The sequence below is a fragment of the Phacochoerus africanus genome, chromosome 2, assembly GCF_016906955.1.
Source record: "Phacochoerus africanus isolate WHEZ1 chromosome 2, ROS_Pafr_v1, whole genome shotgun sequence".
NCBI classification, from domain to species: Eukaryota; Metazoa; Chordata; class Mammalia; order Artiodactyla; family Suidae; genus Phacochoerus; species Phacochoerus africanus.
In genome coordinates, this window is record NC_062545.1 from 63580314 (window position 1) to 63602309 (window position 21996).

Here is a 21996-nt window from a genome sequence, read left to right on the forward strand (position 1 = left end):
AAATCTATTCTAAGTTGTGTCTGATAAGCACAAGCTCCCGATCCCTCCCACTCCCTCCCCCTCCCATCAGGCAGCCACAAGTCTCTTCTCCAAGTCCATGATTTTCTTTTCTGAGGAGATGTTCATTTGTGCTGGGTATTAGACTCCAGTTATAAGTGATATCATATGGTATTTGTCTTTGTCTTTCTGGCTCATTTCACTCAGTATGAGATTCTCTAGCTCCATCCATGTTGCTGCAAATGGCATTATGTCATTCTTTTTTATGGCTGAGTAGTATTCCATTGTGTATATATACCACTTCTTCCAAATCCAATCATCTGTCAATGGACATTTAGGTTGTTTCCATGTCTTGGCTATTGTGAATAGTGCTGCAATGAACATGCAGGTGCACGTGTCTCTTTTAAGTAGAGTTTTGTCCGGATAGATGCCCAAGAGTGGGATTGCGGGGTCATATGGAAGTTCTATGTATAGATTTCTAAGGTATCTCCAAACTGTTCTCCATAGTGGCTGTACCAGTTTACATTCCCACCAACAGTGTAGGAGGGTTCCCTTTTCTCCACAGCCCCTCCAGCACTTGTTATTTGTGGATTTATTAATGATGGCCATTCTGACTAGTGTGAGGTGATATATCATGGTAGTTTTGATGTGCATTTCTCTTATAACCAGCGATGTTGAGCATTTTTTCATGTGTTTGTTGGCCATCTGTATATCTTCTTTGGAGAAATGTCTATTCAGGTCTTTTGCCCATTTTTCCATTGCTTGATTGGCTTTTTTGCTGTTGGGTTGTATAAGTTGTTTATATATTCTAGAGATTAAGCCCTTGTCGGTTGCATCATTTGAAACTATTTTCTCCCATTCTGTCAGTTGTCTTTTTGTTTTCTTTTGGGTTTCCTTTGCTGTGCAAAAGCTTTTCAGTTTGATGAGGTCCCATGGGTTTATTTTTGCTCTAATTTCTATTGCTTTGGGAGACTGACCTGAGAAAATATTCATGAGGTTGATGTCAGAGAGTGTTTTGCCTATGTTTTCTTCTAGGAGTTTGATGATGTCCCGTCGTATATTTAAGTCTTTCAGCCATTTGGAGTTTATTTGTGTGCACGGTGTGAGGGTGTGTTCTAGTTTCATTGCTTTGCATGCAGCTGTCCAGGTTTCCCAGCAATGCTTGCTGAATAGACTTTCTTTTTCCCATTTTATGTTCTTGCCTCCCTTGTCAAAGATTAATTGACAGATTAATGGCAGCACCCATGACATATGGCTGTTCCCAAGCTAGGGTCTGAATCCAAGCCACAGCTGCAACCTACACTGCAGCTCTGGCAATGCTGGATTCTTTAAGCCATTGTACAGGCTGGGAGTTAAACCCATGCCTCCATAGGAACTTAGCAGCTACAATCAAGCTCTTAAACCACTGCAACACAGTGGAAACTCTGGAAATGTACTTTTCATAGAATGCAGACCAGTAAGTGAAGAAAGAATGATGGAGTTAGAGAACCATAAGTGGGCATCAAGGAGTTTCCATTGTGGCTCAGGAGTAACAAATCCAACTAGTTTCCGTGAGGACATGGGTTCAATCCCTTGCCTCATTCAGTGGGTCAAGGATCTGGCATTGCTATGAGCCGTGGCACAGGCTGGCAGCTACATCTGATTCAACCCCTAGCCTGGGAACTTTCATATGCCATGGGCGCAGCCCTAAAAAGACCAAAAAAAAAAAAAAGTGGGGATCACATCTAGTAGATAAAAGTTTGATGAACAGGATATTTACATAATCTCAAAGTATCTCTCCACAGTTATCTATTATATAGGAAGGGAAACAGTGAATTTATCATGGAGAAGCCTGGTGCATGCACTTCACACAAGCAATCAGAACAAATATCATTAATATTAGTGCAGTTTGAATTGTGTACAATACGATTCACTGAGAAGGCTAAAATATCACTTCAGTGGAGTTCCAGACAAAAATCCATAACCTGAAACTAATAACAATGAAACATCAGATAAATTCAAATTGAAGGATATTCTACAAAATAACTGATCTATACCCTTAAAAATTTTAAGGCAGAAAACACTAAGTACAGCTAAGGATCTATTCCAAATTAAAGGACACCAAAGAGACATGAAAAATAAATGTGATCCATATTCCTGATTTGAATCTTGAAGAGGGAAACACACAATGAATTATTTAGGGGAAAAAATTCATCTCTCTGGTTTATATTCAAATGATTCAGAAAAAAATAACATGTAAGCACACTGAGAGGAAACAGAATGTAAATAACTGAATCTAAGTTACATGTGTACTCCTAGTTCCTGGTACTATTCCTGAAAACTTTCTGTTTGAAAGCATATGAAAATGAAAAGTTACAAACAAGCAAATAAATAAATACATGTCAGACCCTCTCTCCCAACCAAAAAAAAAAAAGCTGTCGACAGGAGACGATTGAGTCTAAAAATAATAATACAAAATTCCAGTGTTTCTAGCTCCAGGGTCTTTGAAGGATAGTATGGAAGAGAGTGCCTCTTTTACTCTACTAGCAAGAGTCCCCAAAGGTAATAGACGCCTTCATCTCAAGTCTGGTTCTCTCTTGTTTGATTGAAAGAATAGAAAGAAGGAAGCAAGAATCAAGCTGATTATTCTTCTGGCTAAGGGAAAAAAATCTTTTATTGCTGGTGAAAGATTTTTGATGCATTTTTAATAAATAATAAATAAAACTTTTTCTAAAGTAGCTGGATATTTGTAAGCCTACAGCTATTCTGAAGACTCGAAACACACATAGCAGTTTGAGCATTGTCTCTCACAAACTGCATGAGGTTTAAGAATTCTGTTAAAGAGATCAAGATTCTTATTGTTTGAGAAGGAAACAGACTGAGTTTTCTGGGAATGGGATCCTAGGACATTTGCATCTTTTCCCTTGCTAGAAAATTTCTTTTACTCATTTTTATTTATGGTCGATAGCCTTTATGTGATAAGCTACAGCATATTTTTCACTTACTAATGAACTCTGATTAGAATTCCACCCTTGAAGCTAATATTTATAACAAAGTCACATTGAAAAGAGTATGCATATTTCAGGTAAGCCCTCAGTAAGTTTTCGAAAAAAAATCCCTAAAAATAAATTACCCATTCTTTTCCAAATTTGCAGTATTTATTAGACGTGACACTTTCTGTCACTCATTAGATATAAAATGCTTAAGCAGACATATAAAATGCTTATAAAATGCTTATAAAATGTCATAAGCAGACTTTCACATAGTCTTGTCATTAGCTCAGGAGAGTCATGTGGGATGAAAGAGATGCTCACTCATATAAGCCTATTTTCTCATAGTTGATTAAACATTTCTGAGGTTAAGCAGTACTTATTGAAATAAAAATTTATAATGGCCATATTTATAATTATATCACCTTCTAATATCTCTCCGATTGTTAGTTTCCTTGTGTGTATAATGGAAATTATGAATGCTAAATGACATAACATATGTAAAGTGCTTAGTACAAAGTTTGGCACAGAAGTGCCCAGCAAATGGTATCCATATATATAGTTTATTTTACATTAGACAGCTTCAAACTGAGACTATCATATTGAACACATGTTTATCAGCCCCAAGATCAAGAAACATGAAATCTCAGAAAAATTTTAGGAGATGGAGCAGCAAAAACACATTGGTAGTAGAATCTCAGGCTACTGGCATGCAGAGGAGGATGTTGATAAAAAAGGAGCTGGTTTCCACCACCAGCTCTTTCAGTATCCCAGCAAAGCACAAGATTTGGAAGCATTTGATACAGAGGAGGGCAGAAAATTACAGAGACGAAAACAGGTCTGTGTGGGAGTGGGTAGAGGAGGGAGATAAAGGTAGCTTGAAGGTCTCCATTCAGCATTCTCAATTCTCCTCCTCTACTTCCACACACTGAACACAAGTCATCGGGTACCCCAACCCCAGAGGCCAGAAACTGAAGGTTTAGTCACTGGTAATAGATGAAGATAAAATCATTGGAATATAAGGCACATAATAGAGCATGAATGAGGTACATACTTGAAAATAAGAGTAATTACTGATCCACTGTATACATAACAGACTTATTCCAAGACCCCTGCCCCACCCTAGCCACCCACAGATAGAAGACTGGAGAATTTATTTTTTCTGTAGATATTAAAAGATTTCAGATGTAGACTTCCTTGTATTGAAATTTGGTGGCCTGAGTGACTGGCCACACTTAAGGCCAGTTTCATAAGAGTGAGGAGTACTCATTACAAGTTGAGATCACAGAGCCTCCAATCAAAACTTGAGAGCCTTGCTGTTGAATAAGAATGGACACCAAGAATCATGACGCATATGCGAAAGCCTCCAAGATATAAGAGGGTGGCCAAGGAAGCAAATCACCCTCTGAATTTCTTTTCTGGAATTCAGAGGAAAGATAATGCAGGAAATGGAAGAACATTTCAAATTTAAACACAAAATGCAGATTAATACATCAGGGGGAAGTTTTGGCATCAATAAAAATGAATGATATTTAGAAGAACTCTTAGTTAAAATAACATTTTTGAAACAAAAATTTCTACAGAAGCTTAGAAGTAAACAAAAATGTCAAGAAGATGCAAAGTGTGAGAGAAAAGCTAAGAACTAAGAGCATTAAACGAAGAGCTCAAATAACCAGTTAATATTAATTTCATAAGAGAATAGAAAGAAAGTCATTGGGCATAAAAATATTTTTTAAAAAGAGACTTTTTCAAAACTAGAGTGTCCATTTCAAAAAATGAAAGATCTAAAAAGTGTGCCAGTATTTTAATTTCCTTAAATGTCTACAACAAAGCATACTGTCATGACATCAGAATAATCTGTCAAAGAGAATCCTAAACAATTAGTAAGAAGAGATCACATCCCAAGAATGAGAATTAGAATTACCTCAAGCTTTTCAAAACCAGCACATGATGATACAGAGAGAAAATATTTTCAACGTAGATTTTTCCATTTAAGTCTAAGAGTAAAATAAAGATATTTTCAGACACACGAAGATTTACAAAAATTTCCTTTGTTTCTTAGGCAGCTATTGGAAAGGCATGCAGAATGGGAAAGAAAATTCTATACAGGCATTCATGCCAGACTTTTGACAGATAAACTATTTCCTTATAACTTAAATAATATTTCATCTATATAGAAAGGAAGAAAGAGGTACAATCTATAAACGATAAATCAACAAAATGTTAAGCATTGTTATTTAAAATTATAAGGTAACCAATGCATAAAATTAAAAGTGATAAAATTATGTGAAAGGGAAAAAAAAAAAGGAGAGTGGTATAAGTGAAATGAAACTTTGTCACTCAGAGAAAGGTCATAGCTAATGTTTGAAAACTGATATGCAATAATAGTTTTATAAACATATCTTCACATGCCTATAATTGGGATTTGGATCTATAATGACGTACCTGAAGAGACTGACCATTTCCCATCTTCCCATGGAAGCCAAGTTTTAAGAGATAAGCAGATTAAAGGAGATGTTTTAAATGACACTGAGTTCTCAGAGGATGTCTAATAGGAACCAGGTCTTAAATATCAGGAGCCAGGTTCCAGGGGGAGAGGAACCCTGCACTTGAAGTAGATCACTAGGATTCCTGGCTGCTGACACTGGTGACTCCATCTTGGACAGGATGTGGAAGAGAAAACCATTCACCTCTTGGCTACAGAGTGCTGGGAGCAAAGCAGAACTAGAGTAAATATTGAGAAAAGCTAACACTTAGGGCACATCTTACTGAGTGGTTCAGCTCCACCCCATGGCTAGTTCAGTGGAGCGTCATCAAGGACACATCAACCATTTCCTTCTCTTCAGGAGACACTAATCACTGGCTGGGGCAAAGGGAGCTGATCCTGGTAACAGGTGTCCTGTCCACGCACACTGAAGTCAAATCTGTTTTGAGAGACACAAGAAGTGGGGTGTGCTGAGAGCCTACCAGCTGGTTAGCTGAAGTCACTCACTCTGTGGGCCTTTGCACAAGGTGCTAAAGCAAGTCTTCCTAGAGAAACCTCCAAATCAAAAGATGTAAGAGAAATTTTTATATCTGAGATTTAAGATGATCACTCACCATATTCCTGGAACAGTACTCCCCATAGTCCCTGATGGAATTGTGAGAATTCTCTGGATGTCGTGTTGGATGACAACTGCAGAAAGCTCTCTGCTATTATCAGCCACACGACAGATGTCTGCAGAAGCATGCTTTTTTGTGAGTGACATACCCTGCAAACACCAAGCTTTGTGAGTGAGAGGCATCTCAGCAGGCACGGCTGCATAAGCGACCTCAGAGAGCACATCACAGGGCACTTTCCTCTGACGATATTACACACACCCCACCCACACTGATCTGTAACATGTGCATCAATCAGAGGAAGAGGAAAACTCTATCCTTAAAAATGAAACATAAAACATGAAATATGAGGTATATCTGAGTCATAAATCTGAGTTCTATTTGTCCTGCAATGATATAACTATTGTAAGTTTTTAAACTGAGGATCTCATGGAGAGATCTATCATGAACATAATGGATTTTATTTCTCCAAATGTAATTCCTTGGGTCCGTGGCAACTTGTGAGGAGGAGCGGGAGATGCCGTGATTTGCTCCACTCTGAGCACCGCCATGGCTGTACTGTGGTCCAACCCTTCCACTTTGCTTTCTGATGATGTTCATGTCGACCTTGTTTTCAGTTTAAACACTGACCTCTGAGTGAGATTATGCTTTAAATTTTTCTCTCTCTTTCCTTTTGTCTCTTCCCAATCTTTGTCTCCAGACACTGATCCCTGCCTGCATGCAGAGAGGACCCTTCCCTTCCACACTCCAGTCCTTTTTCTGCTTGCCTTCTGCATGGCTTGACTGAATGGCTGTTTCAGAGCCTGGCTCTATTACTTAACTATCACTGTGTAATAAATTATCCCTAACTTGGTCTCTTAAAATAACAATAGCAATTATCTCACAGTTTCTGTGGGTCAGGAGTGCAGACATGGCTTAACTGCCAGGTGCAACTGGAAAGGATCCTTTTTAAAGCTCACTCCTGGTATTGCTGGAATATTTCAATTCTTTGTAGCTGCTGGACTGAGGCCTTCCCTCCTCACGAGCTATTGGCCAGAAGGCCTTCCCTCAGTTCTCACTCCATGGACCTCTCCATAGAGCATCTCACAGCACAACATTGCAGCTTGTCCATGACAGCAAGCAAGCTACAAAGCAAGATGGCAGTCACTGACTTTTATAATCAGATTGAAGTCATACCAATTAATTTTGCTATATTCAGTGCATCAGATGTGAGTTACCAAATCCACTTAGGGAGAAGGACCGATCCAAGGGTGTGACTACCAAGAGGTAGAGATCATCAGGGGTCCTTTCAGAGACTGCCCACCAAGTACACATACAGTGAGGGGACAGGAAGTGTTTTCAGAGGTTGAAGCACAGAGCCAAAGGTTGGGAGCCATGTCAGAGCTACCTACCTCCCTGGCTTTACAGCTCACCCCCCATAAATCTGCATCTGTCCTTTTCTGTCTCCTTTGATCCTACACCCTAGACTTTCACTTTGCTCTTACCTTAAGATTCTATACTCAATGAACCTTTGGTTTTAACCATTGGCCCTGACTGTCTAATTTTCCACCCTGCCCAACAGCAATAAACTAACGTTTATATATTGGTATGTGTACGGATCACAAAGCATTTTCCCATAAGACACTGGGTTTCAGGAAAAGGTATAATCAAAAGGCAGAAAAGCAGTGGTCAGAGAATTAGAAGCATCCAGAGAGCACAGGACCATAGCAATAAGTAATTTCAAGCATCCAACAGTCGTCCTTGTGTCTCCAATGAAAATTAGAGTCACCTAATCACCACTGAAGATCAAGGGTATTATTTACAAAATGCAGTTTTATCATTTAGTTCTTTTAGTGAGTCTAGTAAAATATCTAGCTATTTTATTTTGTTTTGTGAATTTCTCCCTCCACCACACCACACTGTATTGATTGGGGTGTTTATTATTATTATTGTTTTATTATTATTTTCTATAATAAACACAGAAAGTTGTGAGGATTGTAGATTTTAAATAGGAAAATACCACATTTATTTTGAATATAACCATAGAAACTGAATTAATATCAGGCCTCTTTGCTCATTAAGGTCAGGTTCTGACAGTGGTTGCTATGGTTGTGTTTGAAGGATTTCATTGACTGCATAACAATTAGAAACTTTTTTTTTTCCTGAAAACTGCTTTTCCTGGTAATGGGGAACCAAAGTGAATTCAGGTCCAGCCACCTTTCATACTTTGATCTGGCATTTCTTTCACAGTCACAGTCATAGCAACACATAAAATCAATCAGCAGAAAATACTTATTTGTGTCAAATATAGATTTTCCAACAAATAGCTTATAAAAACACTTTTCATGTGGATAATAACCAAGGGTAAAAGGGGACTGTCTGATTCTCAGTAATTACAGCCCGATGTTGCTTTAATCACCAGTGCATAGTCTATCGTTAAGAAACACACAAGCCCAAAGCAGGTTAGAGCACAAATTGAGGCTCAAATGAGGAGATAAATGGGGGAAGAAAAAGAGCTAGCTATTTTATTTTGTTTTGTGTATTTCTCCCTCCACCACACCACACTGTATTGATTGGGGTGTCTTTTCATTTCGATAAAGGTATTCAAGTGACAGCTGATGAACAGTGTGTTTGTATTCCATGAGCACTCTCTCACAGATTTGGATTACATACAGATGAAAAATAGCCCATATGGCTTTTGAGAAAAATGAATGGCTGAAAGCCCTGAAAAATTCCAGTGGAAAGGTTGGCATGCTAAAATGTTAATTAAAATTTGACTCTGCAGGATGGATACTTTTATTTATAGAACCTTCGGCTGATTTTCAGCAGCCATGTTTTTTGCTAATTAAAATAATACGAACAGCTAATAGCAATCAGCTTTAAAGAACTGAATATTTTAGAGGAAGGGATGATTCATAGGCTTTTCAACAATCATTTTTACAGTAGGTGTCTCCACTAAAGAGCACATAAAACATTTGTATTCAGCCATTGTCTGGTTCAAATGTCAGGAAATATTAAGTTGGAAAAAATGAGAAGCAAATTATTTAAAGCTATCTAAAATAAGTCATTGGTATTATCATGTAAATTTGATGTTTCCCTAAAGGTTCTGGAATCGTTCTCTAACATGGCATAACTCAAACTCTGAGAAAGTGGACCATTAGAAGCATTAAGTGGGAGTTTCCTTATATATTCCCATACACAATATATAGCAGCAAACAAGCAAAGGCTTGTCATGGAAACATTATGTACCCCTTCAGATAGATATAGAGATAGGTAGGTAGACAGACAGACAGACAGACAGATGATAAGTAGAGAGACAACAAAAATCATTTTATCATTATAACTTCTGTAGGATTAAGCAAACTTTTCCTCAAATTATTTAGAATGACTAAAGAACCAGATTAAAATCTGAAGTGGAAAAACAGGAAAAAAATGAATAAAAAGCTATATGCAAAGGAAGCAAAAGTTAAAAAAGAAAGAAAAGGAACATATCAGAAATGAAAGTTCTCTAGAGAACTTCCGCTATAGCAGTAATAACCAATCCACCTCCCAACTCCTCCTTCAATTTCTCTTTTCCTCTTCTTCTTCAATAACAAAACCCTTGAATTTTAGTCAGATATGTCACCTTTTTGAATGAATGTGATATATCACCATCTAAAAAGTTAACAATGACCAATAGGTTGGTCCTGGCCAATGGAATGTAAGTGGAAATTGTGTCTGCACGTCCTGTGATCTCCCCATTCTCTCCTTTCTGCTGACTGGAGTGCAGATGTACATGCTCCGGCCAGAGCAGCCTTAGGAGGTAACGAGTGAATCTAGGGATGCAGTGCTTTAAGACAGAGCAATAAAATAAAAGAAGCCTGAGTCTCCAATATCATGGAGGGACAAATCAGTCCTCTATTGCTCTATCTCATTGTACTTTAAGACAGAAAACAGTTTCTACCTTTTAAATTCACTGTTGTTTTGTTTTGTTTTGTTGTCTCTTTAGGGGGAACCAAATCCTAACTAAATCACTCTCTAAGATATGTATGATTCTAGAGAAACAAGTCAAGCAACATTTCCACAGTGTAAGATACACTGCTAAACCTTAAAAACCCAAACATATAGTCTCTGAAGAAAGACATAAGTGCACTAGACCAATTTTTCTCAGTTTTCATGTACATCAGAATCACCTGGAGGGCTTGTTAAAACACAGGTTTCTGGGAGTTCCCACTGTGGTGCAGTGGGTTAAGAATCAGACTGCAGTGGCTCACAGCTGTGGAGACATGAGTTCGAGCCCCAGCCAGCACACCAGGTTAAAGGATCCAGCATTGTCGCAGTTGCTGCCTAGGTCACAGGTGTGGCTTGGATTCAATCCCTAGCCTGGGAACTTCCATATGCCTCAGGTGCAGCTATAAAAACAAACAAACAAACAAAAGCTCCTACAGATTTTTGAACTCTACCCCCAAAGATCTGATTCAGTAGGTTAGGGTAGAGCTGAGAATTTGCATTTTTAATAACCTCCCATTATGCTGATGCTGCCTAACTACAGGACACCCATCTCACTGCCCTGGAATACACGTCTTCTAACATGTGCAAGATCCAACTGCATCTTTCCCAGGCTATTCTCATTTCTAAATGTCATCTGAGGCCACATACAACATCCTGGAATACCTTACCATTTACCTGACAAGTTCTACGTCTTGATTATTTTTAACTGATTATAGCTTACAAAAATAAATAGTAAAATGAACATAATACAAAATCATGTTCTTATTCATTATTTACTGTAACTGTATATGGACCTTAGAAGCAGAGGCACCAGTAGAAAACAAGGTAAACTGGAAGATTCATGCAGAAATGATTGCAGCAGGGGCACTACTGGACTCAACCCTACTCATGGTGTCAGCAGTATTCTGGTGTTCAGGTACTAGTCAGCACCTTCCCAGGCCACACATCCAGCCAGCCTATATATAAACAACCCCAGGCCAGGGAAAGATGCAGTTTACCTAATTAACTTAGATGACCCAGTATCTCCAACTCATCTAAGTCACTTGCTTTCTAGGTTTCTGTTTTGGTGAAAGGGCTACCCTGGCTCAGCTCTCTACTAAACATTCAATCCTGGTATTCGGTCTTGGCTCCTGTCCATACATATATACCATAGATCTCCAATACTCTATCCCTTGTGCTTTCTGGATTCCCTGTCTTCCTCCATATCCATGATTTCAGAATTTGTATGCCTCTCACCATGATGAGTACATCAGTAGAAGGGTTTTCTAGCTAAGCCTTGACTATGATGTATTTTAAATTTCATTTACTTTTTGGTCAACTCTATACATTTCATGCCATATTGGGCACTCTGTTCCTTTCTTCCTTTTTTTTTTTTTTTTTTGCTTTTACCTTTTTAGGGCCTCACCTGCAGCATATGCATGTTTCCAGGGAAGGGGTCAAATTGGAGCTGCAGCCACCAGCCTATGCCACAGCAATGCAGGATACAAGCCCCATCTACGACCTATAGCACAGTTCATGCCAGATCCTAATCCACTGAGCGAGGCCAGGGATTGAACCCACATCCTCATGGATGCTAGTCAGGTTCATTGACCACTGAGCCACGATGGGAGCTCCCATTCTGTGCCTTTCTAAATGTTTCAAGTTAAAAGGATAACATTAGGTACTGATGAGTAAGTCAAATAGAGAAAGACAAATATCTTATTACATCACATATATGGAATCTAATAAAAATGATACAAAAGAACTTATTTGTAAAACAGAAACAAACACAGATTTCAAAATTGTTGCAAGACATATTTTTGTGATATTGTCTTAGCCTCTTTGCTGAAAACTCCATCTTGTCCTTCCTTACTTTGTCCCGACTTCCTGCTTGAGAAACAGTCATGGTGATGGTAAATGACTTAAGCTTAAGAACAAAGACCTAAAGGCATGCGTTTGCAGAGGATTCTCTGAAATGCTATGCATAGATAGCTAACTCAAATGCTAATGATCTTAAATGTCTAAAGTTTAGAGTAAAAGTTTAACCATCTACTACCTAAGTGACTTTTAAAATAATAAAAGAACTTATAAAATAAGAAAAACCTACATCCTGCACCTACAACCCCCTTTTCACTTGAGGTAATCCTCAAGAGCACAATAAAAGCAGTGTGGTTTCTTGAGGCAGGGCTGAGATCTTGAGTCCCCCGGTTCCCACCTTTACTTAAGATAAATGTCTCTGTGTCTTGTTTTATGTTAACTTTTTTTCCTTAAGTTCCACAGCACCCATTCTTCAGCTCCATCCTCCTGGGCTGGTCTCGGCACAAAATCAAACTTACGTTTACCAAAGAGGGAAGTGTTGGGGGAGGGGATAAACTGGGAGGATGGGATTAATACATACACACTATTATATATAAAGTAGATAAATAACAAGGACCTAAAGGGCCTACTGTATAGCACAGGGAGGTCTACTCAATGTTCTGTAATATCTAGTATGGAAAAGAGAAATAGATATATGTATATGTAGAATTAATCCACTTTGCCATAAATCTGAACCTAATCCAAAATTATAAATACTACCCATAAAATTACAAAGAAGAAATTCTAGAACTGAGTAGAAGAAATCATCAGACTGAGGAACCCTGTAATGATAGGCACTTGAGTGTGGGTCCTGCTGGGACCTTATCTACTACAAACCCCTCATTGATCTCTTGATGCACCTGTCAATCTGGCCCACAAGGGTCTTTTTATTGTTCTGACAGTATCCCTACGATGGCATTGATGTTACTTATGGTTTTAAATTACTTTAAACTTTTAATCAATTTGATTTTGAAGTACTTTTTTATTATTATCAGTATTCATTAATTTGGAATTATGAAATTCAACTTTGCATTTATTACTCAGATTTATTTCACAGATCCTTGTACAAAAAGAGTGCTTTTCTCTTCCCTAATCCTACTGAGTAAAATACAAACCTATATGATGAATGGAAATATTTCTCTCATCATACTGGTCACCCTTGTAGAAACTTTCATCTCTTTATAGTCTGTGTTTTGAAAAATCTCTTTGTTTTACAGTTCAAAGCAAATTCATCATAAGAGAATGCCAGCTTAGAGCAGAGGGCAATAAATGCCTCTTTTTCCAGGACCAGAAAAAGCATTAATTATAACAGAACAATGCAAACCTCCCTACTCTGCTTCAGAAACATCTCTCAGTTCTTTTCCACTGGGATACAATCTAATGTTATGCATTCATATTTTGGCCCCTACTGTTGAAAAGAAGATGATAATAGCTAGTGATATTCCTCAGGCTAAATCTAACAAAAGTTTATTCTAGCAAACTTGGCATATGATAGATTTAACCAACAATACACAAACCCATACCCTTCTCCCCTGAGTCCCACACCCCCAACAAACAGTAACTATCCAGATCTAATAGAATATTAAAATAAGAATTTAGCTGACCCGTACTCAAGCATAAAATCAGAGACTTGGGAGTTCCCAGAGTGACTCAGTGGTTAACACACCTGGGTAGGACGCATGTTTGATCCCTGGCCTTGCTCAGTGGATTAAGGATCCGGCGTTGCCGTGAGCTATGGTGTAGGTCGCAGACACAGCTTGGATCCCACATTGCTGTGGCTGTGGTGTAGGTCAGCAGCTATAGCTCTGACTCAGCCCCTAGCCTGGGAACCTCCACATGCCTCGGGTGTGGCCCTAAAAAGACACAAGACAAAAAATAAAATATAATAAAATCAGAGAATCAAATATCACTGAAACCCAATTTTCTTCTTTTCTTCTTAAACACTAAAATTTCGGAACTTAGAAATTTTATTTATATATTTATTTATTTTGCTTTTTAGAGCCACACAGGCAGCATATGGAAGTTCCCAGGCTAGGGGCTGAACTGGAGCTGCAGCTGCCAGCCTATACCACAGCCACAGCAATGCAGGATCCGAGCCACACCTACAACCTACACCAAAGCTCATGGCAAGGCTGGATCCTTAACCCACTGATGGAGACCAGGGATCAAACCCATGTCCTCATGGATACTAGTCAGGTTCATTACCACTGAGCCACAATGAGAACTCCTGAACTTATATTTTTAAATGCTAAACAATCCTATTTCTTGGTGATGTCTTTCCCTTTTAATCTTATTTTGACAGTTAAAATGCAAAAGTAAAAGAAATAGGGTAAAATTTTTCCTTGCCTCTTTTCTGGTGTTTGTGGAAGTTGTTTTAAAAGGCCAGTTGTTCTACCAGCAGGGCAGTGTTCCAAGGCTATGTGTCTGTTACAACAGTTTGCTATTACTATTAAAAGCTGTTCCTCACTGTTTTGCCCCTTCTTATGTTTGAGATTATATTGATAGTCTTACTGTTGATTGATAAAGCAAATATTTTTGGCTGTATTTTCATTAGGGAAAATAAGTTTATGTTGAATTATTGAATCAAAACATGAAATTGATAATTTGCTTAATTCCTTTTCACCTTTGTGATTAGAATTACTCTCTCTTACTTTTCTTGATCTTATAAATGCCCTGGTTTTGTTAATATTTTTTTCCTGTTTTATTATATCTATACAAGTTATTTTCAAACTTAAAAACAAACATATATGAAAATGAAGAAAAAGTTTTTAAATAATGCCTCATGGAAACTAAATTCTGATTCCTACATTACAAAAAGAAATCTCAAATGATGTAGGGTCTACAGAAAACAAATACAAGCATAGAAGAGTCTCTGTTCTGAATATGTTAGTTTAGAAGTCACTAAATCCAAGTTCAAGGAGAAATTTTCTATTCCCATTTCTAAATTCTATAGTGAACCCAATTCCATGTAAATTAATTGATATGGTCCACAGTCTTTGGGGACCATTTGAAACCATATAAAAAAATCATTCCAGAATAATAACTGATCAGTGATAAATTTCTAACCAAATATTATAAGTTATAATTGCCTTAAAGCTTTTAAGAAATCTTTTTGTGATTTTATAATGTTAGGAGAAGGCTATGAACCTATCTTTTCCTCTCTCCCCACACCTCATACCTTCTTGTTTCCAAGATCAGTTGGTAAATGAGCCTCCCATCCTTTGTGTCTGAGGCTCCTTTGAGTCCCTTGTGACAAATCAGAAAACTTGGGCAAAATAATTACACTCAAAGAGACTGTCATGACCAATAAACAGAGCAAAATTAATCAGTCAGACACACCATGGCAGCAAATTCACCTTAGTTATATGAGTAAATCAGTGCCATTTATTTAACAAATACTTAGGGAAAGGTTATTTTGTGTCAAGCTATTTGCTAACTCCCAGGGCTACAAAATGTTGTTTCCTGTCCCCACTGAGTTTTCCATATATTGGGAAACACAAATGGCTTGTTTGAGATCAGGGTTACCCTATAATCCCTATTGAATGGTTGGAAAAGTGACACCTGTGAAGTCAAATTGAATTAGGTTCAAATTTTCCCTCTGCCACTCCATGGCTGTATTACTTTCAGAAAGTCACTTAACCACTTTGAGCATTAACCTTTGTAACAGTAGGATAAGGATAATAATACCCTTCAGGAGTCTATTTAGTCAACAAATGTTTCTTGACATGTACCATGTGCTAGGCACTCTTACAAGTTTTCAGACTATATTATAAACAGCAAAAATCCTTGCCCTTTTGGAACTTATATTTTAAGAATCTTGCCTGCCACTGTTCAATAATAACTATTATTATCACTGTTATAATATATTTAGTAAGTGTAATTCAAAGGGAATTACCAAGAAAAAATGCTCACCCTCTCAGATTTTACAGTGAACAATACGTGAGACAAGTATGGAACGAAAATAGGGCACCTAAAAATGCAAAACATAGAGCAAGCAACATATCCAAGGTTGAAACATACCCATCTCAAATGTCATGAGTATGAATTTGAGTGGAGTGCTGATTAATTGTCAATTATGAGTGGATAGCCAAAAGAATTCAATGTGAGCTAGTGCTATGAAAAATTTCCTATCACACTATTCAACCTAGAAAGGCCAATAAAACCATGTGACAATCTCTACCAGAGCCTATACATGGGTCTCGAAGTGCAGGCTCCTTCTCACCTGTGCTTATCTAGCTATTGCCAGGGCTATAAATCTAGATGGCCAGCTGTGGAGATGGACACTAAGTCTTTAACATGATAGCACCCTTCTAGAAGACCAACCATCCACATTGATAGAAAGTTGGTTATTTCAGGTAACCAATTCATTCTTGGACAGAATTATTCCATATTCTGGGTATAGGTTTGTCTCTGTGTGTAGGCCCTTGACTAGCACCACTCTAAGAATTTAGAGTGTCTGTTTATTATCATGGGATCCTTTGTAACATCACCACAGGCCAAGGGACCCACAGGAAAAATGGTGCAATGATGAGCATACACACAGACTCCCCTGGTCCTACTATAAACCTCATCACTCAAAAGTTGTCTTCCCAATATCACAGCTCCTTAATGGTACAATTGAGATCGCAGGTCACATGTGCAGTGCTTTCCTTCAAAGTTCAGAATGTACACTGAACCAAAGGGTATTTTATAGTGTTATGTCTTTGATAGTGGGATCTAGAAACCAATGCGAAAAATAGGAGTGGCTTATCTAATTGTAACTCTCAGTGACCCACTTGGTGAATTTACGCTTCCTATGCCCATAACATTTGGATTTGCTGGTCTAGAGTTTCTGGTTCCATTCTTCTGGGAATGGAAGAGGAAATGCTTCTAAGAGGGGGCACAGTAAGGTTCCATTAAATCTAAATTTGTTTTATCCTTGGAAGCTGTTGAGTTCCTCATACCAGAACACCCATAGGCACTTAGTGAAGAGACTCCCTTTCTTCCATTGTCAGTTCTTGCCTCCTTTGTCATCAGTTAGTTGACCATAGATGCTTGGGTTTATTTCTAGGCTTTCTATCCTGTTCCATTGATCTATATTTCTGTTTTTGTGCCAGTACCATACTATTTTGATAACTGGAGCTTTGAAGTATAGTCTCAAGTCAGGGCACCTGATTCCTCCAGCTCATTTTCCTTTTTCAATATTGCTTTGGCTATTTGGAGTCTTGTGTCTCCATACAATGTTTTTTTCCTAGTTCTATTAAGAATGTCATTGGTAATTTGATAGGGATTGCACTTAATCTGAAGATTGCCCTGGGTAATATAGGCATTTTGACAACCCTGATTCTTCCAATCCAAGAACATAGTATATCTTTCCATCTACTTGTGTCATCTTTGATTTTTTTCATCAGCATCTTATAGTTTTCAGATTACAGATCTTCTGCTCTTTAGGTAGGTTTATTTCTAGGTATTTTATTCCTTTTGAGGCAATGGTAAATAGGATGGTTTCCCTAATTTCTATTTCTGATCTTTCATTATTAGTACATAGAGATATAATTGATTTTTGTGTATTAATTTTATATCCTGCAACTTTACCAAATTCATTGATGAGCTCAATTTTCTTTTAGTGTCTTCAGGATTTTCTAGGTATACTATCATGTCATACGCAAACAATGACAGTTTTACTTCTTTTCCAATTTGGATTCCAGTGGAGAAAAGTCAGTCTCTTCAGTAAGTGGTATTAGGAAAACTGTAAAAGAATGAAATTAAAACATTCTCAGAGTTCCTGTCGTGGAGCAGTGCTTAACGAATCCGACTAAGTACCATGAGGTTGCTGGTTCAATCCCTGGTCTTGCTCAGTGGGTTAAGGACCCGGTGCTGCCTGTGAGCTGTGGTGTAGGTTGCAGACGCAGCTCAGATCCCGCATTGCTGTGGCTCTGGAGTAGGCCAAGTGCTACAGCTCCGATTAGACTCCTAGTCTGGGAAACTTCATATGCCGCGGGAGCAGCCCAAGAAATGGCAAAAAGACAAAAAAAAAAAGAATGAAATTAAAACATTGTCTAACACCATAAACAAGACCTAAATGTAAGGCCTGATACTATAAATGGATTAAAGACCTAAACGTGTAAGGCATGATACCATAAAAATTCCTAGAAGAAAACATAGGAAGAATGCTCTTTGACATAAATCATAGCAACAGCTTGTTTGATCCACCTCCTAGAATAGTGACAATAAAAACAAAATAAACCAATGGGAAGTAGTTAAACTCAAAACCTCTTGCACAGCAAAGGAAACCATTAAACAAAAATACAACACACAGAATGGGAGAAAATCTCTGCAAATGATACAACCAGCAAGGGCCTGATCTCCAAAATATACAAACAGCTCATACAACTCAACAACAAAAAAACAAACAACCCAATCGAAAAATGAGCACAAGACCTAAATAGACATTTCTCCAAAGAAGACATACGGTTGGCCACTAAGTACATGAAAAAATGCTCAACATCACTAATTATTAGAAAAATGCAGATCAATACTACAATGAAGTACCACTTCACCTGGTCAGAATGGCCATCATTAACAAGTCAACAAATAAATGGTGAAAAGGGTGTGGAGAAAGGGAACTCTCCTACACTTTTGATGGTAATGTAAATTGATACAACCACTATGGAAAAAAGTATGGAGGTTGCTCAGAAAACTAAAACTACCATATGATCCAGCAATCCCAGTCCTAGGCATATATCCAGACAAAACTTTCATTCAGAAAGAACAGATGCTGACTCAAAGACATTGAAAAACTTATGGTCTCCGGAACAGACAGTTTGGGGGTTGGGGGGATGTGCTTGGGTTATGGGATAGAAATCCTGTGAAATTGGATTGTTATGATCATTATACAACTACAGATGTGATAAATTCATTTGAGTAATAAAAAATTATAAAAAAAAATAAAAAAATTAAAAAACAAAAAGATACATGAACCCCTGTGCTAATTGCAGCACTATTCAAAATTGCCAAGAATGGAAATAACCTAAATGTCCATCAACAGATGAATGTATTAAGAAGATGTGCTACATATATACACTTCAATATTACTCAGCCGTACAACAAAATAATGCCATTATAATAACACGGATGCAACTAGAGATTCTCATACTAAGTGAAATAAGTTGGAAACAGAAAGCCAAATATTATATGATATCACTTATATGAAGAATCTAAAATATGGCACAAATTATCCGATATACAAAACAGAAACATACCACAGACATGGAGAGCAGACTTGTGGTTGTCAGAGGGAGTGGAATGGACTGGCAGTTTGGGGTTGGTAGAAGCAAGCTATTACATTTAGAATGGATAAGCAATGATGTCCTGTTGTGTAGCACAGGGAACTACCCCTTGTTCTCCTGAGCAGAGCATGATAGAAGATGGTATGAGAAAAAGAATGTGTGCATAGATAGATAGACAGACAGACAGACAGACAGACAGAGAGATGAATGGGTCACTATGCTATACAGCAGAAATTGACACAACACTGTAAATCAATGATACTGTAATAAAAATCTATTTTATTAAATAAATAAATAAAATTATTTTCCATTTAAAAAGGAAGAACAGAAGGCAAAAGAAAAAAGAATTGCTATACATATACATACTATACCAGAAGTAATTGAGCTTGATTAATCTAGAGGTGATAAAGTTGCTGTTATATAATGGACAGAATATTTGGTCTGGACAAGTTCATTGGCTTACTTACCTCTGAGTACTTCCACATTGTAGCAACCACTGCCCAACAAGGGTGCAGAAACCAGGGTCTTAGATCCATCGGGAGTAAAGATCTAGGTTACCCCACTGACCAACCAAAGCAGATCAATGGAAGGCTGGCTGAGAGTGAGGAATATACAGAATGGGTGGTACATGAAATGGATGATGAATATCAATTGTGGCCCCAGAACAAGCTTGTCCTATAAACCTTCCCTCTATTAATCATTTTTTATAGAAATCTTGAGTGTCTGACACCTTGAAAAAGCTCTGACAGGACAGAGTGAGACTGAATAGGAGCAAGAATGGATCTAAATGGTGAAGGGGATAGAATGTAGAATGTTTTGTTAAACATATCTCCCATTCCTAGCCCAGTTCCCAACATATAAATGTGAATCAATTAATATTTGTCAAGTATTAATACTCTGCTTTCTACAGGCAGATTATGTAAAGGATTGTTTCAGGAGGCAACTACTGTAAGCTCCTGGAGGTCAAAAGCAGCTGTGTCTTTTCTTCTTTGTACCCTCTTCGCTGTGTGTTCTGTAATCATCTTCCGGGACACCAAGGTAAACTGGCAAAAGCCTCCTTTGTTGGATGTCACGGTGTGCTGCCCATGCTCTCCTTTAGGACACAGGCACTCCCCGCCACCCCAGCTGCTGGGAATGGTGGCTGCTACTGACTCACAGCTGAGTCCTGCCACCAAAATTTTACTCCAATGAAGAGAGCTGTGGAGCCCAATATCACACTAACCTCTGTGAAAGTACCTGCATTCTATGCTGGTAGGTGCGAGGCTACAAATGACCAGCGTACAGCCTCAATTTGGGATGTCATCCCAGGTTCAGAGAGTCTCATGGGACTGGCTGAAACCTCTGTTGTAACTCCATCTGAATTCAATTTCAGTGTGCATAATCCTGATCCTTCATTCCCTAAATGGTGCTATGCCCAAGAGCATGCCCCCAAACCCTCTCCACTCATTCTCCATCCTAGGGACACAGGCTAAGATAGTTGGATCGGGAGTGGTCCTTGGAAGTAGAACCTAAAATGAGATGTTAGAACTGGTCACCCATTGGCAGGCTGGCAATGAGTGGAGCTGCTGCTGAATGAAAGAATAAAATCCAGCTATATACTATTCACAGAAGATACTACTGTAACTATAAAAGATTCCTTTTATTTAGAATTTGTACTATGTATTTTCTTCCATAGTTTTACTTTCAACCATTCTGTATGTTTGTATATTTAAAATGTCCCTTATAAGAAGAATACAGCTGATTTATTTCTTAATCCAGCTTGACAGTCTTTGTTTTTATTAAAATACTTGTTACATTTGATTTTAATATCATTAACTGATATGTAATGGTTCATAGCTGCCTTCTTAGCATCTCTATCCTATTCTGTTCTGTGTTTGTTTTTTTCTTTTATCTTCTTTTGTATTAACTAAATATTTCTTTTTTCTTTTTTTTTTTTTTTTTTTTTTTGTCTTTTCAGGGCCACAGTTGTGGTATATGGAGGTTCCCAGGCTAGGGGGCAAATTGGAGCTGTACCTGCTGGTCTAAACCACAGCCACAGCAATGCCAGATACAAGCTGTGTCTGTGACCTCACCACAGCTCATGGCAATGCTGGATCCTTAACATACTGAGGCCAGGGACCAAACACATATCCTCATAGATACTAGTCTGGTTTGTTAACCACTGAGCCATGATGGGAACTCTTAACTAAATATATCTCTTTTTTTTTTTGTCTTTTTGCCATTTCTTGGGCCACTCCTGTGGAACATGGAGGTTCCCAAGCTAGGGGTCAAATTAGAGCTATAGCCGCCGGCCTACACCAGAGCCACAGCAACGTGGGATCCGAGCTGCGTCTGTGACCTACACCACAGCTCATGGAAACGCCAGATCCTTAACCCACTGAGCAAGGCCAGGGTTCGAACCTGCGACCTCATGGTTCCTAGTCGGATTTATTAACCACTGAGCCATGATGGTAACTCCTAACTAAATATTTCTAATGAATTTTTTTCTCCTATAATAGGTGAGGTTTATATATTCTTTTATTTTTATTATACCAGTGAATTGCTATCTGTGATCACAGCCTGACTACGTGATTTACTAAAGCCTTGTTATGTATTTTACCTTTTTTAAACCATTTCCCAGAAAATGCACATTTTTATGTTGTTGTTTTTGTATATTTCTAAATATACGTAAGGCCTCACAAGACATTATTATGTTTAAAAGACAACATTCATTTACATTTATCTGATGTTTATCCTTTCTAATGTACTTTATCCCTCTTTACTTCCAGCATTCCATCTATCATATTTTCTTTTTGTCTAATAATCTTCCTTTGGAATTTCCTGCCCTGTGCATTTATTGCTGATTAATTTTCAATTTT